The sequence below is a fragment of the Eptesicus fuscus genome, chromosome 7 (assembly GCF_027574615.1).
Source record: "Eptesicus fuscus isolate TK198812 chromosome 7, DD_ASM_mEF_20220401, whole genome shotgun sequence".
NCBI classification, from domain to species: Eukaryota; Metazoa; Chordata; class Mammalia; order Chiroptera; family Vespertilionidae; genus Eptesicus; species Eptesicus fuscus.
In genome coordinates, this window is record NC_072479.1 from 96,284,069 (window position 1) to 96,297,228 (window position 13,160).

Below are 13,160 nucleotides of genomic sequence, written 5' to 3' on the forward strand. Positions count from 1 at the left end.
ATTTAAGCAGCAAATCAGATTTTTATTTGACGGTGCCAGGGACTCCTTGGGCGGACTTCAGAAAGGCCTGGGACGTTTTTTTCTACATGTACAGTCAGTCCTTGATCTCCATCGCCCTCCCTTCAAAGACTGAGCTCAGACTGTCATCATTGCACGTGGTGATGCCACCAGGGAAGTCGAATTAATGACGAAGCAAATCGCGGGTGGATTTACACTCCCTGCGTGGCGGGCGCTGGGGTTTGTAGACACGAGATAGTGGCCATGGCTGACCGAGCAGCGAAAAGAAAAGGCCAAGGAAAAGTTAACACCCGTAGCAATGCCAAAAGCAAGCAACAAACCAGCTCAGAGTGCAGTTAGATTCTCAGAGGAAGCAGTGTGCAAAAGGGTGGTGAGCACACGCCCTGCACCAGATCCCCCTGATTGGGGGGCAAAGGGGAAACAGTCAAAATGCAGATTCCCTGGCCCATCCGGATCTACTGAATTTTCAGGGTGGGGGCCCAGCTCCTGTCAGCATTTTTTATGCGCTTCCCTGCTGATTCTGCTGCATTCTGCAATGTAAGAAATGCCATCTTAAACCAGAGTAACTGTGGCCAGGATGGCCCTGATTATTCTGTACCTTAAACACATTAGGTGATTAGTGAAAATTGATGAGCTGCCCATCGATAGAGAGGGGAATTACAAACAAGCTGCTTCCTGGAGGGGACTCGGTGACCCCAATTAATTTACCCCTGGCACACGGAAGGCTGCTTCCTCTCATCCTCACCCGAGGCGGGCCTGTGGCCGCTGGAAGGGCAGGAACAAGTGACCAAGCAGATGCAAGTGACCAAGCAGCTGTTTATGAACTTCCGTGTCAGCAGAAGCCAAATGCAACAGCAACTCGAATTCTCACGAGCCACTGCTCTTCTTTCAGGTTGCAACTGCCCTGGGGAGGCAGAGGCCAGGCCGGGCTGGAGGACTGAGGCTATTCACAAGTTGGACAGCCTCAACTGGTAGCGTCCAATCACTCTGACTCTGTTTATAACACGGCTTGGATAAGCTTAGAGTCATGCAACTTTTATATATCGGCCTCCAAGCCCAGCAGAGCTCCAGCCAGAAATGCTAAGAAACCAGGCATCAGCGCCTCTGCCTTGTCATCAAGCAAAGCCACTTGGTCCCCCTGCCCAGAGGGGTCCTCAGGAAAGCATGTCACAGGCTCAGCTTCCTCATCTGCAATGAGGATGACAAGGATACCCACAAATTGGTATATGCAGGAATCAAATCGGCTTGTGCATATGATGGAGGGCGGAGGCCAGGAGTCACTATAGTAGAGGCACAATGAGCACCATTATCGTCGGCAGATGTCAGAGTTGCAAGGACCTTGGAATGCTCTATGCCGCCTCCCCTCCCCTCACTTTAAAGATGAGGAAACTGAGCCCCAGCGAGGCTAAAGCACAGGCCCCCACGCTAACAGCAGCACTGGGACTGCAGCAAGATTCGTGAGTCTCACTCGTCCTGGATTATTACTCTGGGCAAGGAGTCCTAAGTTCCCAGCCACAGCCAGCAGCAGTGCAGAAACTGCCACAGAAAGGTTCAACACGGACCTGGGAGGCGGGCTCTTGCTCGGCGAAGTCCCCAGAAGAGCTGCATTATTAATGCACCGAGATAAGGAGTGACGAACACTCTTAAGGATGCTGGCAAATGATGACCCGTTTCGCAGCACGATGCATTATTTCAGCTCCATCTAATTCAGACACTCCGGGGGCACCGTTTTCAGTCCAATTCAGTCCAATCACTGTTCCAGTTCCTTAAGGCTGATTTGGTATCACACATGAATAGGCATACTTGGGAGGTTTTCATCCCATTATTCCTTAATTCACTGAAAACACTGCTTTTAAATATTAACCTCGGGCTGCTACAGAATCACTGACCTTGGGAGCAATGAACAAGGAACACAAAAGACCCAAGAAACAAAATTAGTTTTTCAAAGGGAACAGAAATTAGTCCATTGAATTTAGCTCATCCAGGTGAGCAGAACAAAGACGTTTTTAATTTCTTATGATGATAAAATACATAAGACATGCAAAAAAAAAGGGGGGGGGGCATGGCTTTAAATTTTATTTTATACTTTAACCATGGGTAATTTTATAGCTAAGTGAAAGAGAAGATTCTTTAGAAGTTATTTTTATCCCGACAGACTCCCTCTTAGTCGAAAAACTGATTTATGGCCATTAGAGTGAGCAAAGACATATCAGACAAGTAAGGAACAATAGCCCGGCTGCAGCCTGTCCCCCTGGGGCCCTCATTCATCATCCCCTCACAAGAAGCAGCTTTTTGCCTTCCAAGGGAAGCTCTCATTGTCCATCCACCCAGAGAGTTAGCAGGCTGGTTCCTGCTCCACAGCCCCACTGCCAAATCCATCTGGATGCTTATCAGCCCGCTAATTACCTCTGCAAACCTGCCCAGGATGCTTGTCATGGCAGCACCTCCGGCTACAAAAGCACAGCCCCCCAGGCGATGACAGCCCGACCCCCAAGGAGCATGCTCAGTTCCAGGAAGGCATTTCAGGATCTCTGCCAGGATCCCTGTCCTCTGTAACTAACTTCTTCAGCCGACCGTCTCCTCCACATCCATCCCCTGCAATGAATCCCATAAAGTTCGCATGGGTCGCTTTGCATACCCTCGCTCACCCTTACTGGTAGGTTTCAGTGGCACAGAGACCATACAACTCCAGTGCCTAGCAGGTGCCTGGTGTATAGGAAATGCCAAAAAGCGGTTGCTGAAACGGACCTCAACTATTTAAAAAGGACCCTTAACATTATGCTAAGTGAAGTCAGACAGAAAAAGACAGATACTGTCTGATTTCACTTACATGTGGAATATAAAAGATCCAAACTCACAGAAATAAGAGAGTAGATGAGTGGTTGCCAGGAGCTTGTGGGGGTGGGGGGCGGAGCATAATAGGGGGATGCTGGTCAAAGGGTACAAACTTTCAGCTATAAGATGAATAAGTTCTGGGGATCTAATATACAGCATGGTGAGTATAGTTAACAACACTGTATTATATACTGGACAGTTTTAAGAGAGCAGATCTTAAATGTTATCACACAACACACACACACAAATTAGAAAAATGATACGCTAGGTGAGGGGATGGAGGTATTAACTAACCTTATTGTGAACTTTGCCACATGTATGCATATCAAATCATCACCTTGTACGCCTTAAGCTCACATATGTCATATGTCAATAAAACTGGGGGAAAGGACCCTTAAAAAGCCATAAAACCATAGCAGAACATCTTATTCCACCCGCACCTGTCACTGAGTCTTTTACTTACTAATTGCTCAAGTGTTGAATCCAATCCGTCCTTGTCCTGAAATCACTTAGCCTGAACTTGCTGGTCTTTAAAATGGAGCCGGGCTGGGAGATAATTCCCAACAATAGCTAAAATCAATCATAATAACTACCTGTCAAGCCCTTCGTATAGGCCAGGCACTGGGCTCCATCCTGTTGAATGCCTCAACCTCTCATTCATTAAATTCTTATAGAAACAGTATTGTTTCTGCTTTCCTTTTTGTTCTTTCAATTTTTTTTTATTGATTAAGGTATTACATGTGTCCATATCTACCCATTGCCCACCCACCCCACTCCCATTCATGCCCTCACTCCCCAGTGTCTTGCGTCCATTGGTTATGCTTATATGCATGCATACAAGTCCTTTGGTTGATCTCTTACCTCCCCCCTTGATGAATGTAAACTGAGTCTGGGGGAGGTTAAGTAACATGCCCCGGGGCCCACAACTAATAAGTAGGAGAGCTGGGTCCTGCTACAAAAACAAACAAACAAACAAACAAAAAAGCACACACACACACACACACACACACACACACACAACACACACACACAAACAACAACAAAAAAACCCAAAGACCATATTCTTAACCTCTGAACCACTGACAAAGCACGGCGCACTGTCCTGGCACATGGCTGGTACGTGATGAAAATGAGCTCCATCAGCGTCTCTGGAGATGAAGGCCCCACCAAAGCCACATGGCCTTATCCCCACCCCAAGTCTTTTTTTTTTTTTTTAAGCTAAAATTTAAACCACTTCCATCTTCAAAAGCACAACCACTGGTGTTCCTTGCTGCTCTCTGCGAGGCCAGCCAATGCAGTTGGCAGAATCAGACAGCAGGGTCTGGGAGGCGTGTTCCTAAAATGATGCAATAATGAGTCAATTCTCCAAGCAAGCAATTTTGGGAAATCTACTCTGAATAAGGCATTCACCCAGGTGCTGTAAAATATGACCCAGACCCACGCTTTACGTTGCTTACAATCCAGCTGGAAAGGGCAGTGAACAGGGGGCTCCTCCCTGTCCAGTAACCATTCAGCCTTCTACTAGTAGAAACTCCCTGGCTTTACTCAGGGGGCCAGCCCTACGCCATTGGATGCAGTTTTAAAGAAACTGTCAGTCAAGATAAGTCATGCCAATGGGTGGATCCATGCTCCTAGAGTTTGACTAAGGAGATGCTCTTTCCCCAGAATTGAATTTTCAATGTTCTGCAAGCAGCTGGGCATTCATCCCAACAATCTTAGAAGAGATCATCTGCTAGTACTTTCTCCTACCTAGTCCCATGGGGCTTCCTTAGTTCTCGTCTTTCTTTTCCCAATTTGGCCCTGTAGGATATGTTGACTGGAGGTTTAGTAAGGATCACTTCGAACCATCTTGCAGAAAGGTGTAGGAAGTCTAGCCATATTTTCTCCCAAATAATGTTCACACCAATAAAATATTTACCAGTTATTACTGACTGAATGGTGTGTCCACACACACACACACACACACACACACACACACATATCCATTTATTGAAGCCCTAATCCCTGGCGTGACTGTATTTGGAGATAGGACTTTTAAGGAGGTAATTAAGGTTAAATGAGGTCATTGAGTGGGGTCCTGATCCAATAGGGTTAGTGTCCCTATAAGAGCAGGAAAAGTTACCAGGAGCATATGCATACCAAGGAAAGGACCTGTGAGGAAACAGCAAGAAGGCAGCTGTCTGCAAGCCATGAAGAGAGGCCTCACAAGAAACCAATCCTTCTGGCACCTTGACAGTGGACCTCCAGTCTCCAGAACTGTAAAAAAATAACTTTCTGTTGTTTAAGCCACTCAGTCTGTGTTATTCTGCTAGGACAGCCCAAGCAGACTAATATACTAGTCATTATCCATTCTACCTAAAACCCATGGGCCATCCATGGTCAATACCAGGCATAGCAAGCAGAGAATGCAGAACAGCAGCCTTAACTGCTTTGTGTACCCCTGTGTCCCCAATATCTAGGAAAGAGTCTGGCACCAGGGAAGACATCCAATAAATGTTTATTGAGTTGAGTTGAATCAAACATGATAAATAGCAAAAGTCTTAATTTTCATAAGGATGATTCCTTTCTCACCCATCCACCCACTAAGTACCAACCTGGCCCAGTGTCTGCAAGTTGCTGAAGTCAGACAACCTACCCAGATGATTTCCCGGATTCCACTCTGGTCCACGCTGCTCCTGTACTTGTGGGTAAGACCACAAACCCCTGGGTGCCATACCATCGTGTCAATGACCGACTCCTATGTACACATGGCCACCCACTTAATTTTACTCCCCCATCCCATGAGACAGGCAGGAGAGGGAAACAGTAACTGAGGCAAAGAACTCCCCAAGTCCCCATAGGTCATAAAGTCAACACCCAAGTTTCAACCCAGGTACTTGGATTCTGTCACCAATGCTGCTTCCACTGAACCACAGCTGTTTCCACATTTCGTCAAATCGACGGAAACATGGGGTACGGAAGAAATACTCTGAGTCCTGGCGTGGCGATGCTTCCTTTTTCTGGAGCTTAAGCCTTGGGGAAAAGTAACTCAGATTTCGGACTGTTCAAATGTTGTGGGCGACCTGGCCAGGGAGCTATAATCAGAACAGTTTGGGAGTGCGGCGAAACAAGGACACCCCTTCCTGGATCAAGCATTGTCTTTATGGCAACACTTCATAAGAACCATTCTCTTACAACAAAACTGTCAAATCCAGCAACCACAGGCCAGAAACATCCCAGCTGAACCCCGCCAAGCTGCTTTCTGATGTACTGTACACACAGATACCAATATTCCCCAGATGTTCTCCATGTAAAACATTTGGTTTGAGACACAGCCCTTCTTTCCCAAAAACTCTTACATTTGTTTAATGGACTCATACAGTTCAGCTAAAATATCCTGGAGCAGACATCTGAAGCCAGCCCGGCTCTGATGCAAGCATCCCATCTGCAGAAAAGACAAACAAGTAAATAAGACAAACCTCCCCAAGATTTATGCTGCCTGCATCTTTTAAGCAGGTCATAAAATGTAAGCTATGTACGGAGAGCAATGCATGTGGCTTTCAAGTGTGTTTCTGAATCCATTTCCTTGTTAATCTAAGACTGATGTTCAAACAGAGAGTGGGTCTGACATGCTGAAGAGGAGGCGACATTCTCTCTCTACTCCCTCGGAAAAGGAGTTAAAAAATCTGTCACTTGAGCAATGTAGACGATGGAGGTAAAGGTAGGTTTTTCCTGAATTTAGTTATCCAAATACAGCAACAGTTCCTTTATCCCAAAGCCCCTTATCTCTTTACCCACAATCGAGAACACAGGTAAGCGGTGGCAAAAGATCTGGAAGTGCCCATCAGTAGACGAGTGGATAAAAAAGCTGTGGTACATTTATTTACACAATGGGATAGCGCTCAGCTGTAAAAAAAAGAAAATCTTACCTTTCGCAACAGCAAGTATGGACCTAGAGGTCTTATGCGAAGTGAAATAAGCCAGTCAGAGAAAAACAAATACCCATATGATTTCACTTATATGTGGAATCTAATGAACAAAATAAACAAACAAAATAGAAACAGATTCATAGACACAGACTGACAGCTGTTAGAGGGGAGGGAGGCGTGGGGGCTTGGTGAGAAAGGTGAAGGGATTTTTTTCAAAAAATCTCATAGATACAGACAACAGTATGGTGGTTACCAGAGGGAAAGAGGAGTGGAGGAAGGTAGAAGAGGGTAAATGAAGGATAAATGGTGAGGAAAGGATATTAGACTTTGGATGGTGAATACACAATACAATATCAGATGATGGACTATAGAATTGTACACTTGAAACTTATATAATTTTATTAAACAATGTAACCCCAAAAAATGCAATTAAAAAAGAAGAGGTGGTGAAATGGGAAATGCACTGGAACTCCAGTCAAGGGATCCAGCTTGGCCACCTACTAACTGGGTGACCCTGGCCAGCGCGACTCCCCCACAGTGGCTCAGCCTATTACATGGGAAGAAAAAACTTCACTAGACTCACTGCCAGGGCAAGTTCAGCTGTGAAGACTATACACATCAGAGCAACCAAACCTTAGAAAAGCCGAGAAACGTCATCAAATTCACGCACTGAGTCCCCACAGATGATCACCCGTAGTTTTCCTACTAACAGTTCTGACAAGCTTCGTCACGGCCAATCTGTGGGAAGGCGGGGAAATAGGAACTAGAAAGTTGCTAGAGACGGCCTCACTGACAGAATCAAGACAGCACAACCAACTTCACCTTTAATCTCGTCCTATGAGTTTTCAGTATTAGCCATGCATTCTTTCCGCTGTAGGGAAAAAGAAGAATTTCGCTGTTTTAAAAAGGTCACAAAAAGAAATGAAAGTTGATGAGGGAGAAGATAGGCAAACTATAAATAGCAGACATGAGAATTCCAAAACACAGAACTGAGGACAATTTAGAAGTTACCCCAAAGACATCAAGACAAGGATAACCTCCCTTCAAGGTATTTTGTTTTAAGGAGCAAGAACGTGTGCATGTTCTTAGAAAGATGTTCATAATAAATGGATACAATCTTTTTTTTAAAAAAATGGCTCTTAAATTAGTGAGCTTCAGTTACCTGGAAAAAGGTATGTAGAGCTCTGTATTATAACGTGATCTCGCCACTTAACCGGGAGTCATATTAACCAGTATTCTCCATTTCCTTGGCCGAGGTTAATGCAGGTTGAACAGTACTGGTTCCTGGGCTCCTCTCTCTGCCTTTCCCAGACCCTTCGGTTCCATCAGCCAACCTCCCACCGCCATCCCAGCCAAACCAACGGCTCCAATGTGGCGGCCTCTACAGTCCACGGGGCATCTCATTCTCCAACAAGGCCAGCAAACTGTGGCACGACTGTAACTTCCTCCATTCTAAGGATGATCCCCAGAGCTCAGACTTGTGCTTACTCTCCTTACTGCCAAGAAAAGGCAAAATGCAATGAGATAGCATATAGAAAATGCCCAGTGGTGTGCCCAACATACAGCAGATTCTCCAAAACGGCTTTTTGAATAACTATCATTAACAATAAACCTTATGCAGAGATGTGTGTAAGTACGTAAGAACACCACAAGTGAGAGCCTCAAACTATGAGCCTGAGAGGGCGATGTCAGAGGGCAAAGTGGGGCGGGGGTTGGGAAGAAGGGGACAGCTGTAGCCTCTTTTAAGAGGACACTTCAGGTCACCCCACGAAAAGAAGTCCCTCCGAATGGACTTCTGTAGCCCCTAGGGAATCAAGTTTGCAGGATGGAATTATTTCCCTGAAATAAACAGACACACAAAGGTCGCGACAACTGGAGCCTACAAAGAAAACAAGCCGGCTGCCGATTTACGGGCAGCCTCTGATGCAACGGAGCCGAAGGTCCCGGCCCAGGCCCAGTGGGATGGCTTCCGACACACCAGCCCCCACTGAAGAACACATACTGGGGGGGCAGGAATGGGGGAGGGGATGCACCTTCCTATGAACCAGGCCCCAGCGTGACCAGACATGGATGGGGACACCTTCAGGAGTGCAGATCCTGGGACCTCCACAGTCAGCATGCTTCAGCCAGTGGCTCTCAACTCCGACAGTGCATTACAGCAACCTAGGGGACAGTTTGAAACTACGGATACTTGCGCCCCCCATCCCCAGAGAGCCTTTTTAGAGCTCAGCTGGGACTGAGAACCAACCAGTGGGGCAGCGGGAAGAGCCCAGAAGGACCTGAGTTTTGACCTACTGTGATTACGGGAGCAGAGCGGTTACGCTTTCTGAGCACCGACTTCTTTAACTGCAAAGTGGGGATAACAGTCACTACATGTCACAGAGCTGCGGTGAAACGAGAGGACGCATGCGTACTGTCTCATTCAGTGTCTTGCAGAAGACACACTGTGTCCCACAGACTTTCGCTCCTCTCCTTTTCACTCTCCTCTGTCCAGGTTCTTCCAAGGGGGTCAGGAGTGCTGGGCACGCCCCACTCTACGGGGTTTCCTGCCTTGCTAAGTGGTTAAAACAGGGCGGAAGGCAGACACATCCTTCCTTGCGTTGGACCGCCCTCCACATACACAAAATACACACACAATGAACCCCTACTGGGTAAGACAGGCATATTCTATGGCAAAACTGTAAAAACTGAGTCACAAGCAGCAACATGAAGGAACTCCTGGTTTTTAAGGTTTGCTTTGCTTTTCCTGTCTAGATGATAGACCTATCTTGGGTGTGACACTTTCTCAGGAAGTCCCTGACTATGTCTCTGTCCCCACTTTAGGCCAGATCTAAGAACCGCACAGGCCTGGTGCATAGTAGGACTAAGGAAATGTTCGTTGAATGAATTATGCTTCTTGAGGTCAGTGATGAGCATTTGTAGATCAACCGAGCTCATACTGACCAAAAGCGTTAATGCCCTAAACAGGCATTTCAGAAATATACTTGCACTTTGATTCTGAGCAACGGGCAGAAAAGGAGGTAAAGGCCCATTTGGCATTTGGAAGGCAGCTGCTCAAAGCCCAGTGACCGTGAGCAGCACTTCATGGGCAAGTGACTTAAATTTCTGGGCCTCAGTTTATCCACTGTAAAATGGGGATAATAATGGTACGTACCTTTTTAAGACTACCTTGAGGAAGAATTTAGGTCAATGATTTAACGGGCTTAGATTCTCAATTGGCACCATTACTGCATGCAACTGTTTGTTATTTTTGTTGTTATTATTATTATTACTCCACGGAAGGATAATAGCAAAGAGACCTCAAGCTTCAGGTTCAATGTAAGGACTCAGGGTCTTATGGTTATCACAAGAGAAGGGGTGGGCTAAAGAAAATGGGGTGGTGTATCCCCAGATGAACACAACAACTAGCTTCCCGCTGCTGTGTTTCTCCAAGTACAGACTCCGGACCAACTCCTCACACTCACTTGGGTTGCCTGGTTTAAAGCATTTCAGAGTCTCAGGTCACCATGAGTCCCAGCCCAGACCTGCTGGGTCAGATTCTCTGGGGTGGGTGCTGAGGAGGGTGTATTTTAACAGGCACACCCAGGAGATTCACACGTCGCTGAAAATTTAAGAACAATTGGATTGGATAAGCTCCTTTACTAGAGAATTGTGTCTGTTTGCTCATCACCTTATCTCCAGCACCTTGTACAATGCCTGACACATAATATGTGCTCAAGGACTATCAGATGAATCCATTCAATGGTTACAACTCTAGAAGAATTCATTCAATTTTCTGAAGGCCCACTGTGTGCCAGGCACATGCCAAGCAATGCTGAATCAGACAGCTTCATTCATTCATTCTAAATGTCTTTCCTGGGCGCTCACTACATACCAAGCACTGTCCTAGACACTGAGGTACAGAGAAGATGACAAATGAGGTTGCTTAGAGATAATTTACAGATGGTGACAAGGGCTACATATGGAGCTAATCAAGCAAAACAAGGGGTGGAGTGTGTCACAGCAATGATTAAACTCAGCATCCAGAGCAGTTCTGTCCTTCCTAACTTTCTACGATGACAGAAAGTACCTTCTCTGCACTGTCCGATGGTAACCACAAAGGGATATTAAGCACTTAAAAAAGTGGCTAGGATGACCAAGGCACTGAAATTTTCATTTTATTTCATTGTACTGAATTTTCATTTTAACAGCCATGTGTGTCCATCTAAGACAGTGCAGGGCTAGAGGCAGAAACAGATCGGTAAACTGGAAATCATAACACACGGCAACACGTGCCAGGGGCGGCACGCGGGGAGTGCGGGAACAGAGCACCATGTGTTATCAAATGCCTCTCACCCAATTACCAGATGCCCTAATGTTCTCAGGCTCCGGGATCTGAAGAAACAAGGTCAGGTACAAGGTACTGTGCTCGGGCTGGAATTTTTATAGCCCGTGAGCAGTTGGAAGTGGTATGCAGCCCAGCCAAGCCCCAGAGACTGTGGTTCTAGAACAGCCCCCCGTCCGAAAGGCCTGCCCACAGCTGCCAGAGAGCTCTCTCTCCCTGCCCCGTCATTCCGTTGATGGTCATTTTGTCCTTGGCTAGAACGTCCCACTGGGCCTGAGACACTGCACGGATTTTATGAGATTTCTTCACTTCCAGCTTAAGTACAAATACAAGCCTCCCAAATTCCACCGGAAAATTGGGGGCTAATCCAAACATTTCATAAAATTAGAACTCGTTGTGGGGCTGAAAGGAATTCAGACTGTGCCGCCACCAGAGAAATGCAAAATATTTGTTATAATTTTTCCCTTCGTGAGCTGTATTTTAAGAAGCAAGTGCTTTTTCTGGCTTGAAGCAAAGGGGGTGGGGGGAACGGAAGAGTTTTTGTGTGTTTTTTTCTCTGGTTTGCAAAAGGCATCACCAGATGAAAATAATCGAGGAATTCTGCCCAACTTGCTAATCCCTCACCTAGGGAGAGAACAACCCTTCCCAATCTCAGCTGCATCTTGCCTTTAAAATAAAAATTTTTTAAAAGTGTTTTTCCTGGAAAATGGCACTTTGGAGCCGTAATGTTCTTCTTGCGCTTTAAGCGCAGAATTTTTATATCTGAGATTTTGTTAGTAAGAGAGGCACTGAAGGCATTCATTCAGGCATGCCTGCCACGTATCACCAATATTTACTTGCCAGGCACTGTGCTAGGCACTTGGGATGTATCAATCAGTAGAACCGATGGACATCCTGCCCTGGGAGGACACGCCTCCCAGCGAAGAAAAGCAAACAAGAAAGGATTCGGCGCCTGCTGCTTTGAAGCAGTTTGGGGATGAGACATGAGGGTTCACCAAATGCAGAATCTGAAAGAGGCCGGAATGCAAGCTCTGAGTGAGAGAGCAGGAATCTGTCCCACTGTCATCGTCGCTCTCTCCCTGTCGCCCAGAGCAGGATCGTGTTGGACACATAGCAGGCATTCAACAAATATTTGTTGACTGAATAATGAATCCCAAAACAAAAATCAGGCCCGAGCTCTCATCTCACGGATAAGCTGGCTGAAGTCACAGAAGGGACACATCCTGCCCAAGGTCACGCAGCTGACGTTGTGGCAATGCTGGGACCGGCTCCCAAGTCTCCTGACAACATCCCCAGACACAGAACACTCCACGGCCATTCAACAAATGTTTATTGCATTCTTCTCGTGTGCCGGGCACTGAACTAACAGTAGGAGGAGAAAAATGAGTAAGACACAGAAAAATCAAGATTATGGAACCAAGTTCCTCAAATTGCTATCTCGAAGCCCGGAGACAACTTTCTCTGAGCTTTACGTCTGGGCTCAATGAACCAAAGCAAGGAGCTTCAGGGGCTCAGAGGGCTCCATACCCATGAGAGGCCCTGGGGCCCAGGGGTTACAACCATGACCCTGATGTTAGACAGCCCAGCCCTAAATCCCACTCTGTGACTTAGGGCGAGTCACTTGATCTCTCTAAGTCTCTCCTTCCTCGTCTGTAAAATGAAGGCACTAATAATACAGGCTCAGAGGATAGAAGGCATTTAAAGTACTTAGAACAGTGCCTGGCACACACTCATCACTCACTAAATCTTTCCTGCTATTAGGACTGTTAGGGCAAGGAACACACACACACACACACACACACAACGCACACGCACACACACACACCCACTCTTGACCTTCCTACACATTCAAGAAGGTGGATACGATCAGTGGAGATTTCCACTTAATTCCTCCCGTCCAGCATTCCTGCTACCAGCTGCTTGCACGCCCACACGCTGGGTCCCTCCCAAAGCATTCCATTTGATTTTGCCGGAGAAAAGTTATCAATTAACCTTGAGGAAGATGCAAAGGGGACTTCTCCCTGGAGCGAGTGCATCACTGCCCTGCCCTGCCTTTCCATCCACGCTCCGTGCTG

The 13,160-nt window shown here is 46.5% G+C and overlaps 1 protein-coding gene across 2 annotated transcripts in view; it reads right to left on the reverse strand.

The window, feature by feature from the left end:
• Positions 1-13,160, reverse strand: part of NUAK1 (NUAK family kinase 1) — a 72,113-nt gene that overhangs the window by 46,410 nt on the left and 12,543 nt on the right. The window contains exon 2 of one of the 2 annotated variants that reach the window (XM_054719439.1): positions 6,192-6,277. The exons of the other annotated variant lie outside the window; for it this stretch is intronic. The gene's annotated coding sequence lies outside the window, so the exon portion shown is untranslated. The remainder of the gene's footprint in view (positions 1-6,191; positions 6,278-13,160) is intronic. 2 annotated transcript variants of the gene reach the window in all.